Source organism: Ascaphus truei, chromosome 13 (genome assembly GCF_040206685.1).
Source record: "Ascaphus truei isolate aAscTru1 chromosome 13, aAscTru1.hap1, whole genome shotgun sequence".
Classification (NCBI taxonomy): Eukaryota; Metazoa; Chordata; class Amphibia; order Anura; family Ascaphidae; genus Ascaphus; species Ascaphus truei.
This window is the reverse complement of record NC_134495.1, coordinates 41,692,787-41,719,289: the sequence shown is the minus strand read 5'-3', so window position 1 is coordinate 41,719,289 and position 26,503 is coordinate 41,692,787.

The following is a 26,503-nucleotide window of genomic DNA, read 5'->3' as shown; positions in this document are numbered from 1 at the left end:
CACTTTCTTCAGCAAAACATTTTGGTTTTCTGTTTGGGTTCAGGGTGCTATTGCATCCACACTTCGCACATTCTCTGTGTATGCTGAAAGCACAACTGGATATACACAGTGGGACAGACTTCACTCATAGCATCTGTACTTTACTTCAGCTGGGCGGCCATTTTAAACCCCCGCATTTATTTGCAAACCCACAGACTTTTTAGTGTCGACCCACATTCTCCACCATATGTGACAAACGCCCCTCTTTTGTAGCGCTGACGTCTGTCTGGGTTCTTCCCGACACAGTCTTCTAGGGTTAATTATACAAAAACAGGATCATGCAAAGTATTATGTTGCTTAACTCAGGCTTCTGCCTGCTTTATTTTCATCCAAGTAAGGGACTGCAGCTTTAACATGTGTAGGCAAGAGGCACTAAGATATTAACATTCAGCGGTTTACTCATATCAGAGTTATAGTATTTCCCACATTGTTATTTCAAGAAACAAACCAAATCAAATAAACAAAATCCGATCCCATTCAGGGATCTAACTACACAGCAGAATCAGGCTCTAACTGCTGCTGGGCCAACTAACCTGGTTCCCCAGCTTAAAAACAATACCCTCTCATTTAGGGTCACTAGATAAAGCATACAGTCTTTTAGATAGGGCAATAAACATGTGTTTGTCTTAATTGTTCGTGGTGGGAACTCGGTCCCAAGTGTCCAGGCAAGTCCTCTGATACTGTGATACTTGAAGGGGCCGTCCACCCCGAACTGGATGCAGGGGAGCTGCGAAACCCCCATTCTCCAGGCTCTAAGAAGAGAGACTGAAAAGCAAACCTCTCTGCTCTAAATACCTGTGCTAGTGATTAGGAGGGAAGGTGAGGGAGAACTAGACACATTGTAAAATGTGGTCTGGATTTTCCACCCACCAGCCTGAGTAAATGTGAAGCTGTGGAATGGATCATTTTGCACTATTCCTGCACTTTCTGACCTAAAACGGGCCAGAAAGCTGCCTAACATCTTTGGACTATGTCACAATATATATATATATATATATATATATATATATATATATATATATATATATATATATATATATATAAATAGATTTTACCAGATTGGAGTCCGGAAAAAACGAGACAGCACACAGTCCAGTAAGTCCAATAGAACTGTATTCAGTGTAACATGGCACCACCTCCAAAAGGAGGTGGTGCCATGTTACACTGAATACAGTTCTATTGGACTTACTGGACTGTGTGCTGTCTCGTTTTTTCCGGACTCCAATCTGGTAAAATCTATTTATTTACATGTGCATATGGGACAAGCATCAGCATTTTTTTCATTGTTTACAGTGTGCCAACTGAATGTGATTTTTTCATATATATATATATATATATATAAAACTACACAGCAGAATCAGGCTCTAACTGCTGCTGGGCCAACTAACCTGGTTATATATATATATATATATATATATATATATATATATATATATATATATATATAAAATAAATAAACTAGCACTAGACTACTCCCCATTTCAAACCAAATAGTAGAAAGACATTGCTTGCCAATCATTTGTTTCCATTTGTAGGATTCTGTTCAACCGAGAGGGCTGGGATTCGGCCACCATGTAGTCCTAGTTCCGGCAGGATTGCATGGCAAATACCAACCCTCTCGGGGCAACAGAATGGAGTCAGGGTAATTGCAAAGTTTGGGTTTCTGCCATTGACTTGCATGGCAGAAAAAAGCCTTGTGTTCCAAAAGTGCTTTTAAACTGTAATTGTGTATCTCTGGTCCGGTGGGTCGCAGCGAGCTGAAACTTTGCCACCATATAGAGTCCCCTCCGGCTTGAGGGTCTGGTAAGTTTCGGCCTGCTCGGCCCAGCCAAATGGACTATTTTAATATATATATATATATATTAAGAATTGTATTGTGTTTCAAAGCAGGGATAAAAGCCCGCGAAAGTCACTGGCTCTGTTTAATGTTAAAGCTCAGGGGGGCGACCCATTGTCTACAACTGACCCCCTGATCAAAGGCTCAACAACTCTGGTTTTATACATTAGGGCGGAGAAACGCAGGGCTTAAGTGGTCTGTAAGTGCTGTAATTCACACTTACAGACAAAGTATTGTCTGACCAGATACAGGTCTGGTAGACTTTGTAGGCGCCCTGACTTTTGTGTGGGGCTACAGAAATGAGACCCCAAGGGCCAGATGTGCGCATGTACCAACTAACTGGGGGCATGATCTAATAATGCTTCCCACGTTAACTGGCAAAGGGTCATTGGGTGGAGGTAATTGATGTCCAATGCCTGACACCCTCTGGAAATGTATAGGGCTGGAATCCCATATAAACCAGTGTAAAACCTATACCCATTGTCTTCGTGAAGTCTTCGATTTTACCATCTACTTGATGCCTGATTGCTGTATGAATTGCCAATCCTGTACCTGATTGCTTCATTACCCAACCGCTAAGTAAGTGCTATATTTTGTCTGTTATTTGTATTATCTTGTGTGTTCACCTATCTAAGGAATAAACTATCTTTATTATATCTAAGTCGTGTTCAATTCAACCCAGATATTTTGTGTATATTATAACCTATCACTAGCTACCGTGACAGCCACTTTTAACTTTCTGGTCTTTGCTGAAGCAGAGACTCCTGGCGGTGAGCTGCAAGAACATTTTCAGGGTAGGATTTTGACCGGAACATTGTGCTTCAATGTATTCAAGAATCTTACCTGATTCCCGGCTACATTTTTGGGGTATCCTGTATCTCTAGAACCCCGCTACATAGCTACAATCTGTAAGGATTTTCTCCGCAAAACTCACCCTGAAACTCATAGCCCAACAATCTCTGCTTGCTGGCACCCATGGAAAGACAAAAACATACAAATTCTTTATTGTTGCATATTTTAAATACAGGCACAGCAGTACATAAACAACAGTCAGGTCCAAGAGCTGACACTCTAGGACCCCAAAACATGGATCATGGGCAACCACGTGGCTTGACCTTTATTAGTGAGCCTGGTTACTCCTTCACCATTACAATTGGGTTATGGGATATAAGGTTCTCGAACATTCAGATTTCTCACACCAGGTTTTGTCCATCTCTAATTAATTAACTTCTTTTGTATAATTTCGAGCATAAAAATTGTTGTACTACTATTATGCACCAAAAACACTATTTATACCATCTTTAAGGGGACAGGGAAAACCAATACAAAATGTTGTATTAGAGCTGTAACTACATTGCCGCTAATCCCCGGGAGCATGGGGGGGGGGGGAGGAGCGGGGGCTTGGCCATTTAGCTCTGGACTATCATGTCTGCTTGCCGGACAAGAAGGATTTCTGTTTGCTGTGGACAGTGGCATCTGTTGGCTGTGCAGTTGGGACACCCAGTAGCAGATTTCACGTTAAGCCCAAGCCTAGTGCGGCAAAATATTGCGGCGGCAAAAAATGTCTGCTGCCTTATACTTTTGCCGTGCTCTCGGGCCTATCGGACCTAACGGAAAGTTATTGTATCTGTTGCGGCCGTCTCCTTACCTGCCACCCTCCACCTCTTTCTGAACTGCAGAATCAAATGACGCTGCGGACGTTATCAACGTGATCTCAAAGAGTCTCGTTGCCATGGCAACAAGACGTAGCAGCATCAACTGACATCATGATGTTTCATTACCATGGCAACGTGACGCCATGCGACGTCATGTTTGTGATGTCCACGGCGTATTTTGATGCTGCGGTTCAGAAGGAGGAGGGGGCAGCAGGAAAGAAGGCGACCACAACAGCTGGGCCTAGGGGCGGCGGATTTTGAAATCTGCCGCTGGGGACACAAAAAAGTTGAGCCCAACATCCACATCCACACCACGTGGCCCCAGCTTCACCGATGCAGGACCGGACTCTGAGGCCTCCCCCAATCACACAACAGTTACATTCTTAGAGGGGGTGTGAGTGTGAGAAGAGGGGGATATTGAGTGTGTGAGAAGCGGGTTGATTGAGTTTGAGGGGGGAGGGAGAAGTTGAGAGGGGAGAAGGGTAACAATTTTTTCCAACAGCTATCAAGTCAGTTTCCTTCTAAAGCTTTCTTATGCTAGATAATTTAATGTCAACCTGTTGTAAATGGCAGGTCTCAGAATTGGTCATGGCTTTGACATCATAATCCCAGCTGTTTCTTCTTCTATTCCTGATAAATGGAACCATGATAAAGGGTGTCAGCCAGGGCTGTTTCTAGAAACATATTCCAGTGATGGAAGTCCTAGCTTGTTAGAAGCCGAGCTGGAACAACTGCATAAAACATTCAGCTACGGGGTACGTATTTTTACTGTACGTCAATGGGTTGAAATGATTCTTCCTCCATGGAGTACATGCTGAAATTTATCTTTTAGAAGCATTTTAAGCAGTTGTGTTAAATAGACATTTTGCGCATACCTCCAGTTTTTATGATCATACAAAAATATGCAGAATATCCAATCACTGCTCTTCTATATGAGTCCTCATTAGGTAAGAAGATGCTATGCTGAGGACTCACATGTTCTAATGCCCTTGGCATATTGACTGTCCCAAAGTTGCAATTACTGTAATGTCTAACTAGAGTTTCACATTGAGACTGAGATTCACTAAACTTCATCAAACTGGAATTAATATCACACATGGTAAAAAATGTAAAAAGAGAGGGTGCTGTATGTTTCGCTTTCTTCCCTAATACAGTATTCATTTCTTCATAAAATCAGCAAAATCATAGCAATAATTTGTATATAAATTCAATTAAAGTTACACGTCACAAAAAACAATTCTGTATTTTTCACAATCAGCTACATTTTGGATGAAATGCAGCTGAAATGTTGCATAATGCATATGTGATAGGATTTCTTACAGAACCCTGGCAAATGTGATATATTTAAAGGTTAATTAATGTTTAAAAGTATGCAATCTTTCAGAACAACTCAGATCCCGACACTGAAATAACATGGCATATTTATACATATACATATATTTACACGTGCTATTTCAGTTTATTTTCTACAAATCTGCCTAAAGAAATTACCTGAGTGTCCCTGAGAACTTACACACTTTTTAAACATGAATTAGTCATTAAAGATATCAGTTGTACATAACTTTTGTTCTTTTTTTATTACAAAAACCTTCCTTACTTTCTTCTCTACGTTCTAACACAGACCCACCCCCTACTGTATCTGTTACAAAACCCTATGGCAGTAAAAAGATTTAACCCCTTTGATGGCTGAAGCTGCCAATGCAATGCAAAGAAATCCCTTCAGGGGTAAACATACAGCAAAGAGGTAACCATACACCTATAAGCGCACTACAAATAAAGCCCAATAAAGAATACAATCCATATGGGCAAATATTAAGAGGGTATTTTAATATACTGCAAAGCGACTGATCTTAGTTGAATAGGTTTTTCACAGTATATTGAATAATTCTGTAATGAAAATGGTGGAGAATATTAAGTATTTGAATTAATCTGCTGCTTCAGGGGTTAATGTGGTTACCGTTTGTCTTAAAAATACAAGATATAGGGTTTATGCCAGGTCACGACCCTTTCTGGGTCTGTGCAATCTACAAAGAGGGCTTAATTTGGGGGATTATCCCTGACAAAAAGTACAAATGTGGCATGGGACTGATAGAATTGAGCAATTAGGGCATTTGTTTTGCCAGAGATGGAATTAAATTATGCCTCCCTGACATGTGTATAAACAGGACTCTTTGAAGGTACTACCATAGCATTCCTAAAAGGGGTATGATATCCCAGTTTGGGGTAATATATCCCAATGTTGGGTTATATATCCATCTTTGGGGTAATATATCCCGGTTTGGCTGTTTACTCGCATTTGCTTTGCTCTGGAATATTATATGGCGGCCGATCAGCAGTTAGACCACAAAGGACTCACATGGGAAACCAGACGGATTATAACTTCATTATTTAACATCCTGCGAGTGTGCTGAGGGGAACCTTTCTATATTCCATATAGCATATGTGCAGCAATAAATGTATGCATACACATACTTCCCTGTCAGGTCGCTGCAGCTACACGTAAAAAGAAAGTTTCAGGCGGTTCACAGCTACCGTAGGGGTACAAAAACTGGTATCCAAGCGCAATCAAAATAAAAGGTGATGATGTCAACCACTGTGTTGGAAGTTTCATTAACTGTCATACTAGCCATGTAATTTATCATCTGCAATGTGGTTGTAAAATGTCTTATATTGGTCGCACTATAAGAATATTGAGACTCAGAATTCAAGAACATATTAGACTTAGGGGGCTATGCACTAAGCTCCGAGCTTTCGCCGGGCTGAAAAAAATTAGCACGTCCGATAAAAAATGAAGCCGGCGGCGCGATTCACTAAGGCCCTCAGCCCATTTTTTATTGGACGTGCCCAAAACGGGCTTATTGTGCGTGCAATGTATTTTCCCCCTGCTATCGCACTTAAAGTTCCCGTGCGCTAGCTGATAGAAGAAAAAGCCGCTTGTAACATTTGCATGGAGATTTACCATCTCCATGCAAGACTGTTACAGGCGATCGTACACTAAAAAGATACATTTTAATAATAGTGTGCATGAGCAGGGGGTCTCCCGAGCTGAACCGCGTTGGTTTCAGGTCCGAGGACCCCCTACTTCAGGAGTTACAGGCCCCGTTATGGTGTGCCGGTATCTCCTGCAGAATTTCAATGTCCCGGTCACGTGACGCGGGAGCTTTAAAGTGGAGGGGATACCGGCACCCCATAACGGGGCCTGTAACTCCTGAAGTAGGGGGTCCTCGGACCTGAAACCAATGGGGTTCAGCTCAGGAGACCCCCTGCACATCTACACTAGTATTAAAAAACTGATACCAATAAATAATAATTCATTACCATAGCGGCTATCCGCTATGGTATTGAAGCTGCATTAATGTACATTTTAATAATAGTGTGTGGGAGCAGGGGGTCTCCTGCTACCGCACAATATTAATAAAAATACATTAAAGCAGCTTCATTACCTTAGCGGCTATCCGCTAAGGCAATGAAGGGGTTAAGGCACAATAGCATGTTTTTTGGGGACAATTGCCCACAATAAACATAGCAATATACCACACACATCCCCCCCACCCCCTAACACATACAGTACATGAATGTGCAAAATTACTATTATCCACATATGGATAATAATGCTTTTGCCCATTAAATATACATTAATACAATAAATACATTACATACATGTTGTACTCACCCTTGTTCGGCACCCACAATGAAGGCCAGCCGCATCTTCCTCCTCATCCATACACTGGGGTGCTGAAAAATATACAAAATAAGAACAAGTGCCAAACTAATGTCCCCTAACCCCTTAATGACCTTAGCGGTTATTAACCGCTACAGTCATTAAGGGGTTAAGCCACCCTGACCCGATACCCACTTATTTGTACAGTGGCTTCATCATGTATATATATATATATATTATAATATATATATATATATATTATAATATATATATATATATATATATATTATAATATATATATATATATACTGTATATGCATGATTAACCAATATACAAATAAATACTGTACATGGCTGTTAGGACCAGTATGTCAGGCCAGAGTCTGCACTCATGTTAAGCTTCCATTTTGTATGGTCATAACTAGTTAAGATTCTGTAGTCAGCCTTTTTGCTGAAATATAATTCATAAATGCACTCCGTTTCTCTGCTAAATTGCATTTTCTTTCTTCCTGGTCAGAATATTACTAGATACTTTTGTGAGGTCAATTTCCTGGTGTTTTAGTAGAATATAATAGAATGGTTCTCTGCAAGAAGCAAGGTAGTGAAATAAAGTTGCTAAGACTCAAGGTCTCTTTTGATAACAGACAATGAATAAGCTATGTATTTAGACAATTGCTTGTATTGAAAAAAGACACGTCTCAAAAGTCACGCCACAAATATGTCCTGCCCCTAAATCACGCCTCTAATCAAAGCTACGCCCAAGACACACCTAGTATACGCCCAGGACACGCCTATGTTACGCCTCTAACCAATATCTTTTTTTATTCTGTATAAAAACCATTACCCTATGAGTAATAAATTGAGACAAAGGATTTGAAACCTGGCGTGCGTTACGTTTCATTTTGTTCGTCTCCCAGGCCTGATAAGGTTCATCAAAGATCGAAGATAACAGTTGCAGGGCGTGAAAGCTTCCTGGGAAGTCTGCTGCAAACAGGTGCAGATAGTGTATCCGGTCACAAGGCTTCAGTGTACCTGGCAGGGGAAAGGTTCCTTTCGGTGCTGAAGCCAGGGGAGGAAATAACGGATTATATACTGTATATGCATGATTAACCAATATACAAATAAATACTGTACATGGCCAAATACAAATGTCTCCCAATATCAAACATTACCAAGCTCAATCAATATCTAATACATCTAAATACAAAAACTCAATTTGACAATGTGCATACGATACAAATAATCTTTGCATCATATATACTATGTCAAACAATGCTCCAAATCAAAGACAGCAATCCAAACAAGATACAGATACAAACATTAAAGAAAAACAAAGCATCAACACAATTAATTTACCATCAATTAATCCAATCACAAATCAATTACAATCCAATTCAATTACACACTTCAAATCCTACAATCAAACCATTGTGTAAATTAATCTATGACAAAGTAACCATCAAACAACATCTATATGCCAAAAATAAGTCAATAAAATAATCTATAGAAACCAGCCTTTAACTAAACATTTGCAAACATTAAATGTACATTAGCAAGACATTTTTACACAAAGCACCAAATTACCATTCAAAAAAACATCCAAACAAGGCAAGCCAACACGTTTTTATTATACCTGTATGTATGTCCATCTATAGTTTACAGACATAAATACAGGTGCAATAAAAGAGCATTAAAAACAATTTATTCACATTAAAAATTAACATACAATTCAACCACTGATTTGTCCTGTACGTATTTATACCCATAGTGACATAACATACATTCAGGACAAATAAATGGACATTAAAAAAATGGACGTCAGGGAAAAAAGTCCAAAAAACCTGTAAAATAAAATTAAAATACATTTTCTTTTTTTACTTACCATTAGATGAACCAGTAACAGCAAACAAGGGGAACCGGAACCACTGGAGCAGCTAATCCAACAACAGGAATCAGGTAAACATAAAATAAAAAAAACCATTACAATCCACAAGTGTCTTTATCTTCTTTTTTCTATTTGTAATCCATCGTGGGGTCTTCTCCGTCTTCTTCTGGGGTCTTCTTTCTTCTTCCGGGGTCTTCTTATCTTCATCCGCCACGCCCTGGTCTTCTTTCTTCAGAGGAGGTCCTTCCTCCTCGGCATCAAGCCTGAAAATGAGACGACATAGACTTTTAAAGGCCTATGACGTCACATTTTCGTCATATGGTTCTCACGGCCCTGATTGGGCCATGAAAACCATTTGTTTTGGCCGACAAAAAAAAAATTATGACGTCATTTAAAGGCAATGTCAGCACAGCCAATCAGAATTGGCTGTGCTTCAATTGCCTTTAAGATGACGTCATGAAAAGAAAGATGGCCCGCCTCACATGGTACTTGAGCCAATCAGAGCGTGGAAACTCTATCCCAGCGTCTTGTGGGCTCGACATAATGTTACGCCGTTGCTGCCCGCAGACCAGACCCGTCCCCTGAGCTGAAGGGGGAAGTGGTAATACACGCACCCGCAGCAAAGGGAGCGTGTCCGGAGTGTGGTATAAAGCGTTGCCAGGCCAGGTGTAGTAAGGTAGACAATACTTGCCGGTACCGGTTGTAGAGATAGAGTGAAGAATGCCTTGCCGAAGTCAGGGAGTGGAGAGTGGAGATAGGTCGTAGTCCAAGTCGTGTTCAAGGGGTTACCAGAGTGAGCGTTGTCCAAGGAGTGCCGAGATCGAGAGCCAGAGGGGGTAGTCGTACAAGCCGCGTCAGAAGTTGTGAAAACACTGAGAGAATCCAGAAGTACTTCCATACAGAGACTATGTCGAGCAAAGACTGAGAGCAGAGAGGAGCTAGATAAAGCAGGAAGGTCCAATTAGGAACGGAGGCAGGACAGGAAGAGCTACAGGGAGACAATGCAGATTGGTGCAGGCATAACAGGCCAGGTGAGTCTTGTTAGTAACCCGAGTATGCTCGTGCAGTGTGCGGGGGCGGAGCCTGAGGTCCGGGGGACGGGAATAAGAGTGTGCAGACTGAGCGTGCTCCGTAACTCATGTACGCGTGTGAACCGAGCCAGTGGATGGTGCAGGTGTGCGTGCAGGAGGGCGTGGGCGCGCCCGGCGCTGAGCAGAGGAATCGCCGAGGGGTGTGATCCCGCGACGGCGGCAGGGGCGAGGAGCCGTGGAGGCCGGTAAGGCAGGATTGTTTTGTGTGTCCAGGGGCTCCCTGCGGGGAGGGAGTGCTCTGTGTGGGGAACGAGGAGAACGCCGATTCCTGACAGTACCCCCCTCTTCAGGAATGGCCTCAGGACGGTCCAAGAATGGTTTCTCTGGAAACTTTTTCCTGAAGGCCTTAAGAAGGGCCGGGTCATGAATATCCTTTAAAGGTACCCAGGATCTCTCTTCAGGGCCAAAGTGTAAGGAATCCACTACTGGCTTTGACTATAGCCTTGCAGACCTATGCAGTTGCAAGCTTCCTCTGGCAATCAATGGCACATGTGCTGCTTCTCATTGCAGCTTCTGCCTGTGCTCCATCATTGGAGGGATGCTCACACACCCTCCTCCTGTGATTGTATTTCTGTCCTTTATACCCTGGGCGTTGGCACTGAAACAGTGCCGAGCATAATTTCCTACCCTGGACACGTTACTGTCTCTGCCACAAGCCACCCTGGCTTGTATCCTGGTGTACTAACCTTTCTGGCTCTTGTCCCTAGTTCCTGAGGCCGCCTGCTAGTTCCATGCGGGGGCCCGTTCCTGACTTCTCTGATGAAGCGTTGTTTCCTGAGGCCGCCTGCTAGTTCCATGCAGGGGCCCGTTCCTGACTTCTCTGCTGAAGCGTTGTTTCCTGAGGCCGCCTGCTAGTTCCATGCGGGGGCCCGTTCCTGACTTCTCTGCTGAAGCGTTGTTTCCTGAGGCTGCCTGCTAGTTCCATGCAGGGGCCCGTTCCTGTCTTCTGTGCTGAAGCGTTGGTTTCCCGACGCTGCCCTGCGGTGTACTTCGGCCAGCCTGCTGTCTCCCCCTGCTGAGACCGGCGTCATGGGCCGAGGCCGCTCCTCATGAAGAGGTCACTCCCGCGCTCACGCTCCTAAGCTGAAGCGGGGAACTCCTGACTACCTGTTGCCGAACTCCTGCTTGAATAACGACGATGCTGCTTTCTCCACTCCTGACCCTGCTACGTACGACTACGAACTGCGCACTCCGGATCAGTCTGCGCGGACTAAGGTCGGTGATTATATAACCCCACCTCAGCCCCGCGGTCCGGTCCCGGTTTGTGGCAAGCACAATCGTAACAGTATGCTCGGCCCCACAAAACCGGACCGCGCCGTGGCGGGGGTAGGCAATTTTCCAACTGAAGTTATGTCCCGGCCTGCGTACCAGTCCCACTATGAAGGCCAGTATCTTTGTGAAATAATAGCCCTGATTGAAGACCTGTATACGTATGAAGGTTTAACCCCTTTGCAAAGACAATGATCTCTTTCTTAAGGCTTGCTGCATCCAGAACTTAAAACAGTCTCTAGCCGATTGTATTCGCTCCCCTGATTCCCCTTTAACCTGGGCTAACGTGAACCCTATGGAACTGGCCGACGCCCAAGAGGCACTCTATGCCCTGGCTTTATCACTGGACATTCATCTAGTACAACAGGGCGCCCTCCTCATGTTGGCTCAGTCTCAAGATATACTCGATGTACTTTCTTTAACACTTGACATTTGCATAAAAGAACAGGACCCCCTCCTTGCCAGCTACGCTGCTGCTTGGCAGATCTCCTATGCTGCCAGTCCTGTTGCTAAACCTGTGGGGGTACCTCCCTCTCCTAAGAATGGCCAAACCATCTCTCTGTCGCTGCCCGCTAAGGAAGAAGCTGCCACGCTCCCTAATCCTGAGTTAACCTCCCTAAATTCTGTCCCCGAGGTTATTCCGGTCTTAACCCCTGCTAGTCAGGCCTATGAGTCCCCCACTGTAAATCCCTGCATTCCCCAGGTCAGTGTGTCTTCCCTAGCACCAGAGAATGAATCCTGTTTGCCCTCTTTTTATAACCCAAAAATTCTAAGCTCTGTTCCCGAGGTTTATTCTGTTTTAACCCCTGCTAGTCTGCTCTGTGAGGTCCCTACTGCTAACCCTACTATTCCGCAGTCTAATGTTAGGTCCCTAGGGCAAGAGGCAGAACCCCCTATGACCCCACTCTCGGAGACTAGCTTCTATTTCTCTGATTCTCAGGTACAGAGTAATTTAACCCTTGAGGTTTTTTCCTATGTTAACCCCTACAGGCCAGCCCTATGAACCTCCCTTGGTAAACCCCTGTAGTCCATCAGTCAGGGACACCTCCTTAGCCTCAGAGGATGAACAACTTATGTCCCCTGACTCGGCTAAAATTCTCGGGGCTATGCCCCCTGAACATTCGACAATAATACTGGCTCCAGTTAAAAGTATTCTGGAGCCGTTTGTTTCTCTAAATCTGTTCGCAGAATCCCTACTCCTAGGTATTTCGCTGTCCCCATCTGTCACTCAGAGAGCTGAGACCCCTGCTTCTGAGCATAGATCCCTTTTCGTGGAATCTGTTGTCGTTTCTGATGTCCCAGACACTCTTTCCCAAATACCCACTTCAGAGACCAGCACAGTCGTGGTTGTCCCATTTGCACTGTCTGTGTTCTCCTCTTCTCAAATCCTAGGGTTTAAAGCGAACAGTACATATTATGTCCCTTTCCAAGTAACCCCTTCTGAGATCAGCATATCTGCTGTTGCTCCACTAGTACAATTACACTTAGGGCCCTCCTATTTGGAGGATCAGGTTTTCAAGTTTGAAACTTCCCTTATTCCTGATTTTGTAAACCTACAGTCCCTTCTCACTGTAGCTAAAAGTTCTCCAGCAGCCGCTGAGTTAAGCTCTGCCGCTGCCAAATCTTCTGTTGTAGAAGCAACCTTCTCTAGCTTACTTCTTTTTCCTATCTGTTATGCCTATTACCTTTACTAAAATTTCTGTTTTGCAAGGTATTTCTCCTATTAAGTCTGTGATACCTGCAATTCCTTTAATTGGTTCCAAGACCCCTGTCACTGAGTTTCCCATGGAGTCTGATGCCCTCACTAGGGATTCTCAGGGATCCAATTCTGAAACAAGCGCAATGCTATCTGATTTCATTACAGTAGCTAGTTCAGTTCCTGCTGGTTCTCAATCACCCACTTCAGTGACTAGCAAGATGTCCCTTGTTTCTATTGGAGAGTCTACCCCAGTTTCTTTCACGGATCATGCCACAGCCTTCGGGATAATTAAAGATGACTTTAAGTCTGGGATGCCCACTCCTTTAATGTTACTGTTTCACGCTGATTCGCCCACAGTATTCAGGGTATCCACTACTGGCTTTATGTCTACTACCACGAACTCAGGGGTATCGCATTTGGAACTTTCAGTAATACCCGCTGTGTCCCTTTTTTCAAAAGACACCGTCTTGAAGATGGACTTATATCTCCCTGTGTCTTCCACAATACTTGGGGTACTTGCTATTGACTGTCTTGTCCCAAAACTAGGGTTACCTCTCAAGAAGGTGCCTGGAGCTACCGATGTTAAGAACCCTATGTTTAAAACAGTAATATTTAGCATTGCTTCTCCCATAATATCATGCGAGACCTGGGTACCTGGGACCTCCACTCCTAAGCCAAGCTCTAGTTCTCTGTTTTCTTTCTCTGTGTTGGAGGTACCCAGCGTTAACCTCAAGACTATTATTCCTAAGGCTGATGCACCGCTTAACCGCCTGCCTGTTTTTTTGGATAAAATCTGTTTTCTCACCTTTCAAACAGACTCTTTACTCGCAAGTCTCTGTGCGGTGCCCAAAGTGCCCTTTCTGGATGGCATTTGGCCTTTCTCTAAGACGAAGACACCCTTACTGGACCTCGTCGCTTTACCTGAAGCGTCCGTCCCTGTTCTCTATGGTTCCACTATGGGTATAGACATGCTTATTATGTCCTACGCCAAGGCCACAATTTCGGAGTTGATTCTCTCTAAAGATCACAAACCAAAGGAAGCAGATACTTCAACTGCCAGTACCATGAGTTGCATACACACTGCTACAGACTCTCGCAAATTGCTTGGAATAGCAACCCTGCTTTGTATCAAAAGTACCGCTGCAATAGTGTGTAGTGAACCCTCCTGGCCCATTCCCTCGCTAATCATCACCCGGAATTCCTTGGAAGCTAAAGACTCTCGCAACTTCCTCCGTGCTGATTTCACCAAAGACATTGCCTTCTCTGAAGGTCCCTCTGCCATTTTTGTCCGACAATCGGTGTCCTGTGTCCCGTACTCTTGGACTATTACTATGCACCGGACACCTGGCTACTGCCCTTCTGATGTTCCCATTCCGGAGCCCTCAGGTCCCATTGTCCATGTACCAAGAACTGCAGTGCCACCGCTGTCTTTTATGGCACTCGCCAATGTACACCTGGATTGTGGACCTAATTCTCGCTGGAGACACTTCAGGAACAACTCAATGTCTCCTAGACCTATGAATGGTCCTGTCCACTCAGGCTTCTCACCCAGTGGTGGGGGTACTGTAAGGAATCCCAACAAACTATGGGCTTTCAACGCCACCTCTCGCCTAAGGAGGTTTAGGAACAATTCTATGTCCCCCAAATCTGTGATGGTTCCTGTTCGTCCAGAGGTCTCACCTGAAGGGGGGGGGGGGGGTACTGTAAGGAATCCACTACTGGCTTTCACTATAGCCTTGCAGACCTATGCAGTTGCAAGCTTCCTCTGGCAATCAATGGCACATGTGCTGCTTCTCATTGCAGCTTCTGCCTGTGCTCCATCATTGGAGGAATGCTCACACACCCTCCTCCTGTGATTGGATCTCCGTCTTTTATACCCTGGGCGTTGGCACTGAAACAGTGCTGAGCATAATTTCCTACCCTGGACACATTACTGTCTCTGCCACAAGCCACACTGGCTTGTATCCTGGTGTACTAACCTTTCTGGCTTTTGTCCCTAGTTCCTGAGGCATCCTGCTAGTTCCATGCGGGGGCCCGTTCCTGACTTCTCTGCTGAAGCGTTGTTTCCTGAGGCCTCCTGCTAGTTCCATGCAGGGGCCCGTTCCTGACTTCTCTGCTGAAGCGTTGTTTCCTGAGGCCGCCTGCTAGTTCCATGTGGGGGCCCGTTCCTGACTTCTCTGCTGAAGCGTTGTTTCCTGAGGTCGCCTGCTAGTTCCATGCAGGGGCCCGTTCCTGTCTTCTGTGCTGAAGCGTTGGTTTCCCGACGCTGCCCTGCGGTGTACTTCGGCCAGCCTGCTGTCTCCCCCTGCTGAGACTGGCGTCATGGGCCGAGGCCGCTCCTCATGAAGAGGTCACTCCCGCGCTCACGCTCCTAAGCTGAAGCGGGGAACTCCTGACTACCTGTTGCCGAACTCCTGCTTGAATAACGACGATGCTGCCTTCTCCACTCCTGACCCTGCTACGTACGACTACGAACTGCGCACTCCGGATCAGTCTGCACGGACTAAGGTCGGTGATTATATAACCCCACCTCAGCCCCGCGGTCCGGTCCCGGTTTGTGGCGAGCACAATCGTAACACAAAGCCCTTCCACTGCACCAAGAACTGGAGCTGACCCCTGGATAGGCGAGAATCCAAAAGAAAGTGAACTTCGTATTCCTCGTTATTTTGGACAGTAATGGGATCCGGTTTACGAGTCTGATCCGGAAAGAAGTGACTGGAGATAAATGGTTTTAAGAGGGACACATGAAAGACATTGGGAATCTTCATAGTGGGTGGTAGTTGGAGCCGGAATGCCACGGGATTGATTTGTTCACAAATAGGGAAGGGACCCAGGAACTTAGGTGCCAGTTTAGGAGATGGTACCTTGAGGTGGATATTCTTAGAGGAGAGCCATACCAAATCCCCTGGTTTGTAACTGGGCGCCAAACGACGACGACGATCGGCCTGTAGTTTCGATCTGCGGGAGGAGTTGAGAAGGGTAGACTGAATCCTGGACCATGCGGTTTGGAGGGAAGAAATGCGTTCATCTACGGCTGATACTCCAGAAGGAATGTTGGGGATGGGAAGACAGGGAGGGTGGAACCCATAATTTATAAAGAAGGGCGACTCCCGGGTGGACTCGTTTTTTGAAGAATTGACGGCATACTCTGCCCAAGAGAGGAGTTGAGCCCAATCATCCTGGAAATCGAATATAAAACATCTCAGGTACTTCTCCAGGGATTGATTGATTCTCTCCGTTTGTCCATTGGACTGAGGATGATAGGCGGAAGAGAAAGAAGAAGAGATGCCCAATCTCTTCGTGAAAGCTCTCCAAAATTTGGATACGAACTGAGAACCTCTGTCAGAAACAATGGACGAAGGGATCCCATGAATCTGGAAAATCTGCTCCGTAAAGATATCAGCAAGGGCGGGGGAGGTGGGTAATCCTTTAAGTGGAATGAAATGGGACATCTTCGAGAACCTGTCCACGACCACCAAGATAGTATTCATTCCTCTGGACCTGGGCAACTCCACGATGAAGTCCATCGAAATGTGCGACCAGGGGCAGTCGGGAACTGGAAGGGGTAACAGAAAACCCTGAGGCTTTTGACGGAGAGTCTTGCTTTGAGCGCACGTGGGGCAGGCGCGGGTAAACTCCAGAATATCTTGAGACATCCTTGGCCACCAGAAATTCCGACGAATGAGATCAGTAGTCTTCTTAAAACCTGGATGACCTGCAGATTTAGAGGAGTGACCCCAAGACAGGACCTCTGGAACAAATTTGGAAGGTACGAAGAGTTTGTTGTCGGGAACCACCAAGTCCTTGGGAATGCGTCTCTGGGAGTGCGAAATCTTGTCAAGATTCTTGAAAGACGACGTGGCGAGAATCCTCTCATGCGGAAGGATAGTCTCCAAAGATTCCTCTGGCCTCTCTTCAGAAGAATGTATTCAGGAGAGTGCATCTGCCTTTACGTTCTTGGTCCTGGGGATATAGGAAAGGTGAAAATCGAATCGAGAAAAAAAAAGAGCCCAACGAGCCTGTCGTGGACCAAGGCTTCGAGCGTTCTCTATGTAAAGAAGGTTCTTGTAGTCCATGAGAATAGTAAACGGCTCTTTCGACTCCTCCAGAAGGTGTCTCCACTCTTGAAGAGCCATCTTCACGGCCAGAAGTTCCCTGTTACCCACGTCATAGTTCCTCTCGGCAGATGAGAATTTCTTGGAAAAATATGCACAGGGATGTAACTTATCTTGGGGCGTGGGTCTCTGAGAAAGGACGGCACCAGCGCCGCAATCAGAAGCGTCGACCTCCAGGACGAAGGGAAGTTCAATGTTGGGATGACGGAGAATAGGTGCGGATATAAAGGCTTCCTTGAGTGTCTCGAAGGCGGAGATGGCCTCAGATGACCAAGCAGAAGGATCAGCTCCTTTTTTGATGAGCGCAGTAAAGGGTGCCACAATGGTGGAAAAACTCTGTATAAACTTACGATAATAATTAGCGAACCCTAAAAAACGTTGTATGGCCTTGAGAGAATTGGGTCTTGGCCATTCAGTGACTGCTTGAAGTTTACCGGAGTCCATCATAAACCCCTCATCGGAAATGATGTACCCCAGGAACGGAGTAGAGGTCTGATGAAAGGTGCACTTCTCCAGTTTGGCGTATAAATGGTGTTCACGGAGACGGGAAAGGACGTAGGAGGTGTGGCATATATGGTCCTGGAGATCTTTGGAAAAAATCAGGATATCATCCAAGTATATTTTAAGTAGGAAGGGGAGTCATTCCTGCTCAACCTTAATATACATCAATATATAGTTGTAATGGCGGTGCAATGGGAAGAAACCAATATATTTCCAGGAAAGGTGTTCAAGAGATGATCACCAGAAAGGTTCCCAATTAAGTTGCACTCAGCCTATTGTTTATTTTTACTTATAATTAAACAGTAGGTGTCCTAAGGTTGCTTATGTTTTACAAACACCAAGGAGATAAGTACATAGGGAAATATTAAAAATTAAAATCATTTTATTAAACTCATCTATCAGAAAAAAAAACAAATAAACTATATTTTAAAATTCTCTTGCTTCTCTTTTAAACACAGTAAGTACTAATGGTTTACCAATGATAATTATATCGTAATCGTTTGGTTATCACACAGTCACCAGACGCTAATGTATGTAGAAGTGAACAACGCCCTATTAATGGGTTTTTCACTCTCAGTTGTACAAAGTATCAATCATAGTTGCACAAAATGTCAATGTCTGAAATGAAATACTTGTCTCAATAATGGATGGTTACTAATGTAACCCTGCTAAGTTACAAACACAGCAGTAATCAGAACACAGCTCATCTACTGTTATTTCTTACAGAAGGTGCTAACATTGTATTTGTGCCTACAAGGCATTAATCCCTTGTTTTACCCGTGTGAGATCAGAACCGCATTTGCATTATATTTTGTTTATGGATGCTAATTACATAGCTAAGACAGCAATAGTAAGAATTCTTAGTAAGGCTGCATTGACCCTAGGGGCAGCCTACCGAGTTAGTTCACAGTCCTACAAAATATACTATATATACTGATACTTACCTTCTGTAACCAAACGATTACGATATAATTATCATTGGTAAACCATTAGTACTTACTGTGTTTAAAAGAGAAGCAAGAGAATTTTAAAATATAGTTTATTTGGTTTTTTTTTCTGATTGATGAGTTTAATAAAATGATTTTAATTTTTAATATTTCCCTATGTACTTATCTCCTTGGTGTTTGTAAAACATAAGCAACCTTAGGACACCTACTGTTTAATTATAAGTAAAAAGAAACAATAGGCTGAGTGCAACTTAATTGGGAACCTTTCTGGTGATCATCTCTTGAACACCTTTCCTGGAAATATCATCCAAGTATACAATAACAAAAATATTGAGTACCTTACGAAAGACGTTGTTAATGAAATCCTGGAAGACAGCGGGAGCATTACATAAGCCGAAAGGCATTACCAGATATTCGTAGTGTCCACTACGCGTGTTGAAGGCTGTCTTCCATTCATCCCCCTTCCTGATGCGCACCAGGTTATAGGCACCACGTAGATCCAACTTGGAAAAAATCTTGGCCCCCTGTAATTTATCGAACAGTTCGGTAATAAGGAGAAGGGGGTAGCGATTTTTAATAGTTATGTGGTTCAAACCCCTGTAGTCGATGCAAGGCCTCAACGACCCGTCCTTTTTCTTGACGAAGAAAAACCCAGCCCCTGCTGGGGAATTGGAGTGACGAATAAAGCCTTCCTTGAGATTCTCCTGGATATATTCATCCATAGCGTGAGATTCTGGTAACGACAAGGGATAGGTCTTGGACTTGGGTAGGGAGTAACCTGGAACGAGATCAATCGGACAATCGTAAGTCCTGTGTGGCGGCAAGAGGTCTGACTGTACCTTATTGAAAACGTCCCGGAATTGATGGTAAACGGAAGGTAGAATAACTTCGGGAACAGAGGTATTGGCCAGCAGTTGATGAGTCTCGCCTGACCTCGGCCTCCAGGAAATGGGAGCAGAGGAAGTCCAGTCAATGAGAGGATTGTTAAGCTGTAGCCAAGGAAGACCAAGGGTGATGGGTATCCCAGGAGCATGAATGGCATCGAGAACTAAGATCTCCTTGTGCAGATGTGAGGACAGAAGCAAGGGAGCCGTCTCTAAGGAGATGTGGGCCGGGGTAAGGGGACGTCCATCGATACCGACGAGTGCGATGGGAACCTTCTTCCTCACGAGTGGTATGCGGCTTACCCTGGCGAATTCAAGATCCACGAAGTTTCCTCCAGCTCCTGAGTCAATGAAAGCGGCGGTAGAAGTCTTGAACTTATCGCCTGAAAGGGAGACTGGAAATGTAAGTTTCTTAGGGAGTTCACCTTTAGAAAGGGGACGTGGAGACATTACACCCAGAGAGAGCCCCTCTGTACTCACTTGGTGTTCCTGTTTCCCGGACGCAGTGGACACTCCCGAACCAGATGTTCCATGGATCCGCAGTAGAAACACAATCCCCCGGCGTGGCGGAACTGCCGTATCGGTGTGCGGATGCGTTGTACCCCCAATTGCATTGGCTCAGGCAACTCCAGTGAAGGACGAAGAGATGTGGTAGCACTTGGGGGAGCAGGAGTGTTGCTGGGAGTACTGGAGAACGGAACTGGAAAGTTAGGGAGGCCAGTGCGCTGGCGCTCTGAGCGGCGTACCTGGATACGTTGATCCACTCGGACAGCCAAATCAATGAGGACTTCCAATTGATCCAGCCTGGATTGGCGAGAGAGTTCATCCTTGATGGGATCCACCAGGCCCTGCCAGAATACGTAGACGAGAGCCTCTTGTCCCCAGTTAGTCTCGGCTGCTAGAGTCCGGAATTCCACAGCATACTGTGTCACCATTCGCCGTCCCTTAGTGATCTGGAGGAGAGAAACAGATGCCATCTCCCGACGAGCGGGAGAATCGAATACTCGTTGAAACTCTGCTTTAAATGCCAGGTAATCTTGGGTAAGATCAGAACATCACTCCCAAACCGGGGAAGCCCAAGCCAGGGCGCTGCCAGTGAGGAGGTTATAAATGTAGGCTACCTTCTTGCGATCAGTATTGTAGAGATGGGGGGCCATTTCAAACTGCACCTCACACTGGGATAGGAAACCTCTACAATCTTGCGGTTCACCTGCATAAGGCTTGGGGGGAGGAATCCTTACAACTGAGCTGCTATCTGCGCTTGCGGAGTGGGAGCTTGCGTCTGGCGAGGTTGCGGTCGGTACACGGTCTGTGAGTACTGCGACCTGGCGTGCAAGTGCCACAATTTGATCTGCCATGGCCTGGTTTTGCTGAAGCAGATTGGAGAGAAACTGCTGAAGTTCGGTCTGGTCTGCGTCTTGTGGGCTCGACATAATGTTACGCCGTTGCTGCCCGCAGACCAGACCCGTCCCCTGAGCTGAAGGGGGAAGTGGTAATACACGCACCCGCAGCAAAGGGAGTGTGTCCGGAGTGTGGTATAAAGCGTTGCCAGGCCAGGTGTAGTAAGGTAGACAATACTTGCCGGTACCGATTGTAGAGATAGAGTGAAGAATGCCTTGCCGAAGTCAGGGAGTGGAGAGTGGAGATAGGTCATAGTCCAAGCCGTGTTCAAGGGGTTACCAGAGTGAGCGTTGTCCAAGGAGTGCCGAGATCGAGAGCCAGAGGGGTAGTCGTACAAGCCGCGTCAGAAGCTGTGAAAACACTGAGAGAATCCAGAAGTACTTCCATACAGAGACTATGTCGAGCAAAGTCTGAGAGCAGAGAGGAGCTAGGTAAAGCAGGAAGGTCCAATTAGGAATGGAGGCGGGACAGGAAGAGCTACAGGGAGACACTGCAGATTGGTGCAGGCATAACAGGCCAGGTGAGTCTTGTTAGTAACCCGAGTATGCTCGTGCAGTGTGCGGGGGCGAAGTCTGAGGTCCGGGGGATGGGAATAAGAGTGTGCAGACTGAGCGTGCTCCGTAACTCGTGTACGCGTGTGAACCGAGCCAGTGGATGGTGCAGGTGTGCATGCAGGAGGGCGTGGGCGCGCCCGGCGCTGAGCAGAGGAATCGCCGAGGGGAGTGATCCCGCGACGGCGGCAGGGGCGAGGAGCCGTGGAGGCCGGTAAGGCAGGATTGTTTTGTGTGTCCAGGGGCTCCCTGCGGGGAGGGAGTGCTCTGTGTGGGGAACGAGGAGAACGCCGATTCCTGAAACACATTGTCAAATTGAGTGTTTGTATTTAGATGTATTAGATATTGATTGAGCTTGGTAATGTTTGATATTGGGAGACATTTGTATTTGGCCATGTACAGTATTTATTTGTATATTGGTTAATCATGCATATACAGTATATAATCCGTTATTTCCTCCCCTGGCTTCAGCACCGAGAGGAACCTTTCCCCTGCCAGGTACACTGAAGCCTTGTGACCGGATACACTATCTGCACCTGTTTGCAGCAGACTTCCCAGGAAGCTTTCACGCCCTGCAACTGTTATCTTCGATCTTTGATGAACCTTATCAGGCCTGGGAGACGAACAAAATGAAACGTAACGCACGCCAGGTTTCAAATCCTTTGTCTCAATTTATTACTCATAGGGTAATGGTTTTTATACAGAATAAGAAAAGATATTGGTTAGAGGCGTAACATAGGCGTGTCCTGGGCGTATACTAGGTGTGTCTTGGGCGTAGCTTTGATTAGAGGCGTGATTTAGGGGCAGGACATATTAGTGGCGTGACTTTTGAGACGTGTCTTTTTTCAATACAAGCAATTGTCTAAATACATAGCTTATTCATTGTCTGTTATCAAAAGAGACCTTGAGTCTTAGCAACTTTATTTCACTACCTTGCTTCTTGCAGAGAACCATTCTATTATATTCTACTAAAACACCAGGAAATTGACCTCACAAAAGTATCTAGTAATATTCTGACCAGGAAGAAAGAAAATGCAATTTAGCAGAGAAACTGAGTGCATTTATGAATTATATTTCAGCAAAAAGGCTGACTACAGAATCTTAACTAGTTATGACCATACAAAATGGAAGCTTAACATGAGTGCAGACTCTGGCCTGACATACTGGTCCTAACAGCCATGTACAGTATTTATTTGTATATTGGTTAATCATGCATATACAGTATAAATATATATATTATAATATATATATATATATATATATATATTATAATATATATATATATATATTATAATATATATATATATATACATGATGAAGCCACTGTACAAATAAGTGGGTATCGGGTCAGGGTGGCTTAACCCTTTAATGACTGTAGCGGTTAATAACCGCTAAGGTCATTAAGGGGTTAGGGGACATTAGTTTGGCACTTGTTCTTATTTTGTATATTTTTCAGCACCCCAGTGTATGGATGAGGAGGAAGATGCAGCTGGCCTTCATTGTGGGTGCCGAACAAGGGTGAGTACAACATGTATGTAATGTATTTATTGTATTAATGTATATTTAATGGGCAAAAGCATTATTATCCATATGTGGATAATAGTAATTTTGCACATTCATGTACTGTATGTGTTAGGGGGTGGGGAGGATGTGTGTGGTATATTGCTATGTTTATTGTGGGCAATTGTCCCCAAAAAACATGCTATTGTGCCTTAACCCCTTCATTGCCTTAGCGGATAGCCGCTAAGGTACTGAAGCTGCTTTAATGTATTTTTATTAATATTGTGCGGTAGCAGGAGACCCCCTGCTCCCACACACTATTATTAAAATGTACATTAATGCAGCTTCAATACCATAGCGGATAGCCGCTATGGTAATGAATTATTATTTATTGGTATCAGATTTTAATACTAGTGTAGATGTGCAGGGGGTCTCCTGAGCTGAACCCCATTGGTTTCAGGTCCGAGGACCCCCTACTTCAGGAGTTACAGGCTCCGTTATGGGGTGCCGGTATCCCCTCCACTTTAAAGCTCCCGCGTCACGTGACCGGGACATTGAAATTCTGCAGGAGATACCGGCACACCATAACGGGGCCTGTAACTCCTGAAGTAGGGGGTCCTCGGACCTGAAACCAACGCGGTTCAGCTCGGGAGACCCCCTGCTCATGCACACTATTATTAAAATGTATCTTTTTAGTGTACGATCGCCTGTAACAGTCTTGCATGGAGATGGTAAATCTCCATGCAAATGTTACAAGCGGCTTTTTCTTCTATCAGCTAGCGCACGGGAACTTTAAGTGCGATAGCAGGGGGAAAATACATTGCACGCACAATAAGCCCGTTTTGGGCACGTCCAATAAAAAATGGGCTGAGGGCCTTAGTGAATCGCGCCGCCGGCTTGCATTTATGAATTATATTTCAGCAAAAAGGCTGACTACAGAATCTTAACTAGTTATGACCATACAAAATGGAAGCTTAACATGAGTGCAGACTCTGGCCTGACATACTGGTCCTAACAGCCATGTACAGTATTTATTTGTATATTGGTTAATCATGCATATACAGTATATATATATATATATATTATAATATATATATATATATATTATAATATATATATATACATGATGAAGCCACTGTACAAATAAGTGGGTATCGGGTCAGGGTGGCTTAACCCCTTAATGACTGTAGCGGTTAATAACCGCTAAGGTCATTAAGGGGTTAGGGGACATTTGTTTGGCACTTGTTCTTATTTTTCAGCACCCCAGTGTATGGATGAGGAGGAAGATGTGGCTGGCCTTCATCGTGGGTGCTAAACAATGGTGAGTACAACATATATGTAATGTATTTATTGTATTAATGTATATTTAATGGGCAAAAGCATTATTATCCATATGTGAATAATAGTAATTTTGCACATTAATGTACTGTATGTTTTAGGGGGGTGTATTTAGTTAGAAATATTGTTTAGTATTTTTGTTGGCACAACATTGGTACCGCAGGCCGGCGGGTGTCCCAAGCTGACCCCTCAGAGGTCCCCGAGGGAGGCCGGGGGTCGCGTGGGTGTCCCCGGCTGACCCCGCGGCCGTCTCGGGGTCCGCACGGCCGTCCCGGGGTCAGCTGGGGACACCCACCGGCCTGTTGTATTGGTTTTGCGCCTGCAAAAAGGTAAACAAAGAATTTTTTCTAAGTCCAGCTTCTTTTATCACCTGCCTTTAGCTGGTGAGCTTTATTCAGCGCAACTTTAATGTACGATCAGTTTGCGTTGCTTAGTGAATCCCGCAGAAGGGCAGGATTCAGCGCAAACAGATGATCGTACGATAAAAGTTGGACTTAGAAAAAATTCCAAGAAAAAGCCCGTTTTAGAGCGCAAAGTACCTGTTTGCGCGGTTTAGTGCATAGCGCTCGGCGAAACTTCACGTTCTAAAAGCACTTTGCGCTCTTAAAACGACTTATCACTGCTTAGTGCATAGCCCCCTTATTGTTAAAAAAGACTTGTCACATCCGGTTTCACGTCACTTTTTATCTTGTCCCCATGGTGATATCGCTAAGTTGACCTTTTCTGGGTTAGAACATGTGGATGCACATCCCAGAGGTGGGGATAGATTGCTTAAACTTAATATGAGAGAAATGTTTTGGATTTATGCTGTGAATACTCTATGTCCTACAGGTATTAATGTGGAGTGGGACCTTAAACACTTTTTAGTTTAAAGATTCTTTTATGTCACTTTACCTTTTTTCCTTTTGTGTTTATGCTGATATGTATAATATAATTGTTTAGTACCATTTAGATTATTACATTGAAGGTTCATATATGCTCACTATTTTTACTTCATTTATACATTTTTTTTATTGATTATATATGGTGATTTTTTACAATATGGTTTTCATTTATATAACTATTTTTGGTGATTTCACTTTATATATTATGGGTTTTTATTATTTATTATTTCCTCCAATTATTATCTTTTCATCATTTTTTTCTTTTATTTAGTTACAGATTTGTTATACTTTATAATCATTCTTTGTTATTATTTTGGATACATATTTATGTTGCCCTTTTGCTACGTTGATACTGGTTCTCTACATAACATGCTGATTATTTACAAGCTAGGTCGACATTGTTATGTTTGTTATTAATCATCTTTATGTTTTGTTTGTCGGTTTTTAAAATGTGTTTTCAACTGCTTTGGATATAGTTCACAGTGAGCCTTTAGATGTGATTACCTATATGGGGTTAATACCCGGATGTGCTTCCAGGAAGCGATTAGTGAATTATTCATCAGGTGTGTTTGTTTTTTCATACCACTTGAGTACATCCAATCATTATTTCAGACTCACTATATAGGCTTCACTGTGGGCTAGACCAGTTACTCTTTGACAAAGTCCCATTGGTGGATGAAACGCGTCAGAGTTTTTCTCTGTAGCAGAAGGATTCATATGTATGCACTTAATAAACAACCTTTTATTTTGATTGCGCTTGGATACCAGTTTTTGTACCCCTACGATAGCTGTGAACTGCCTGAAACTTTCTTTCTACTTACCATTATCACCGGCTGGAGCACGCTTCTCAGCGCACCTGATCAGCATCACCGTCTTCATTATTCTGAGGATTGAACTCGGCGAGTCAAGACTGTGAGTACTCCTGTCTTTCTGAGGGTCTGTGACTGTGTATGAGACGCCGGGTTTGTGAGGGCAGTGGCGGAGAATAGTTGCGGTTAGCCGCATTAGAGTTCCATGCAGGGAACACGGCTTTACTGCTTGCTCTCTTTCTCCTTACCACACTTTAGCCCCTTCCCGTTGGTCAGTCTTGAATAAACAGTTTCACTCACTCACTTCTCTACATTCTATGCTATTATTGGGACACTGATCACAAGCGCTTTTAAGGATTTATTTATACATTCATCATTGGATACATTGTGGATATCATATGTGCATGATTTGGAGCATCGGTTTCTCGGAGTTTACT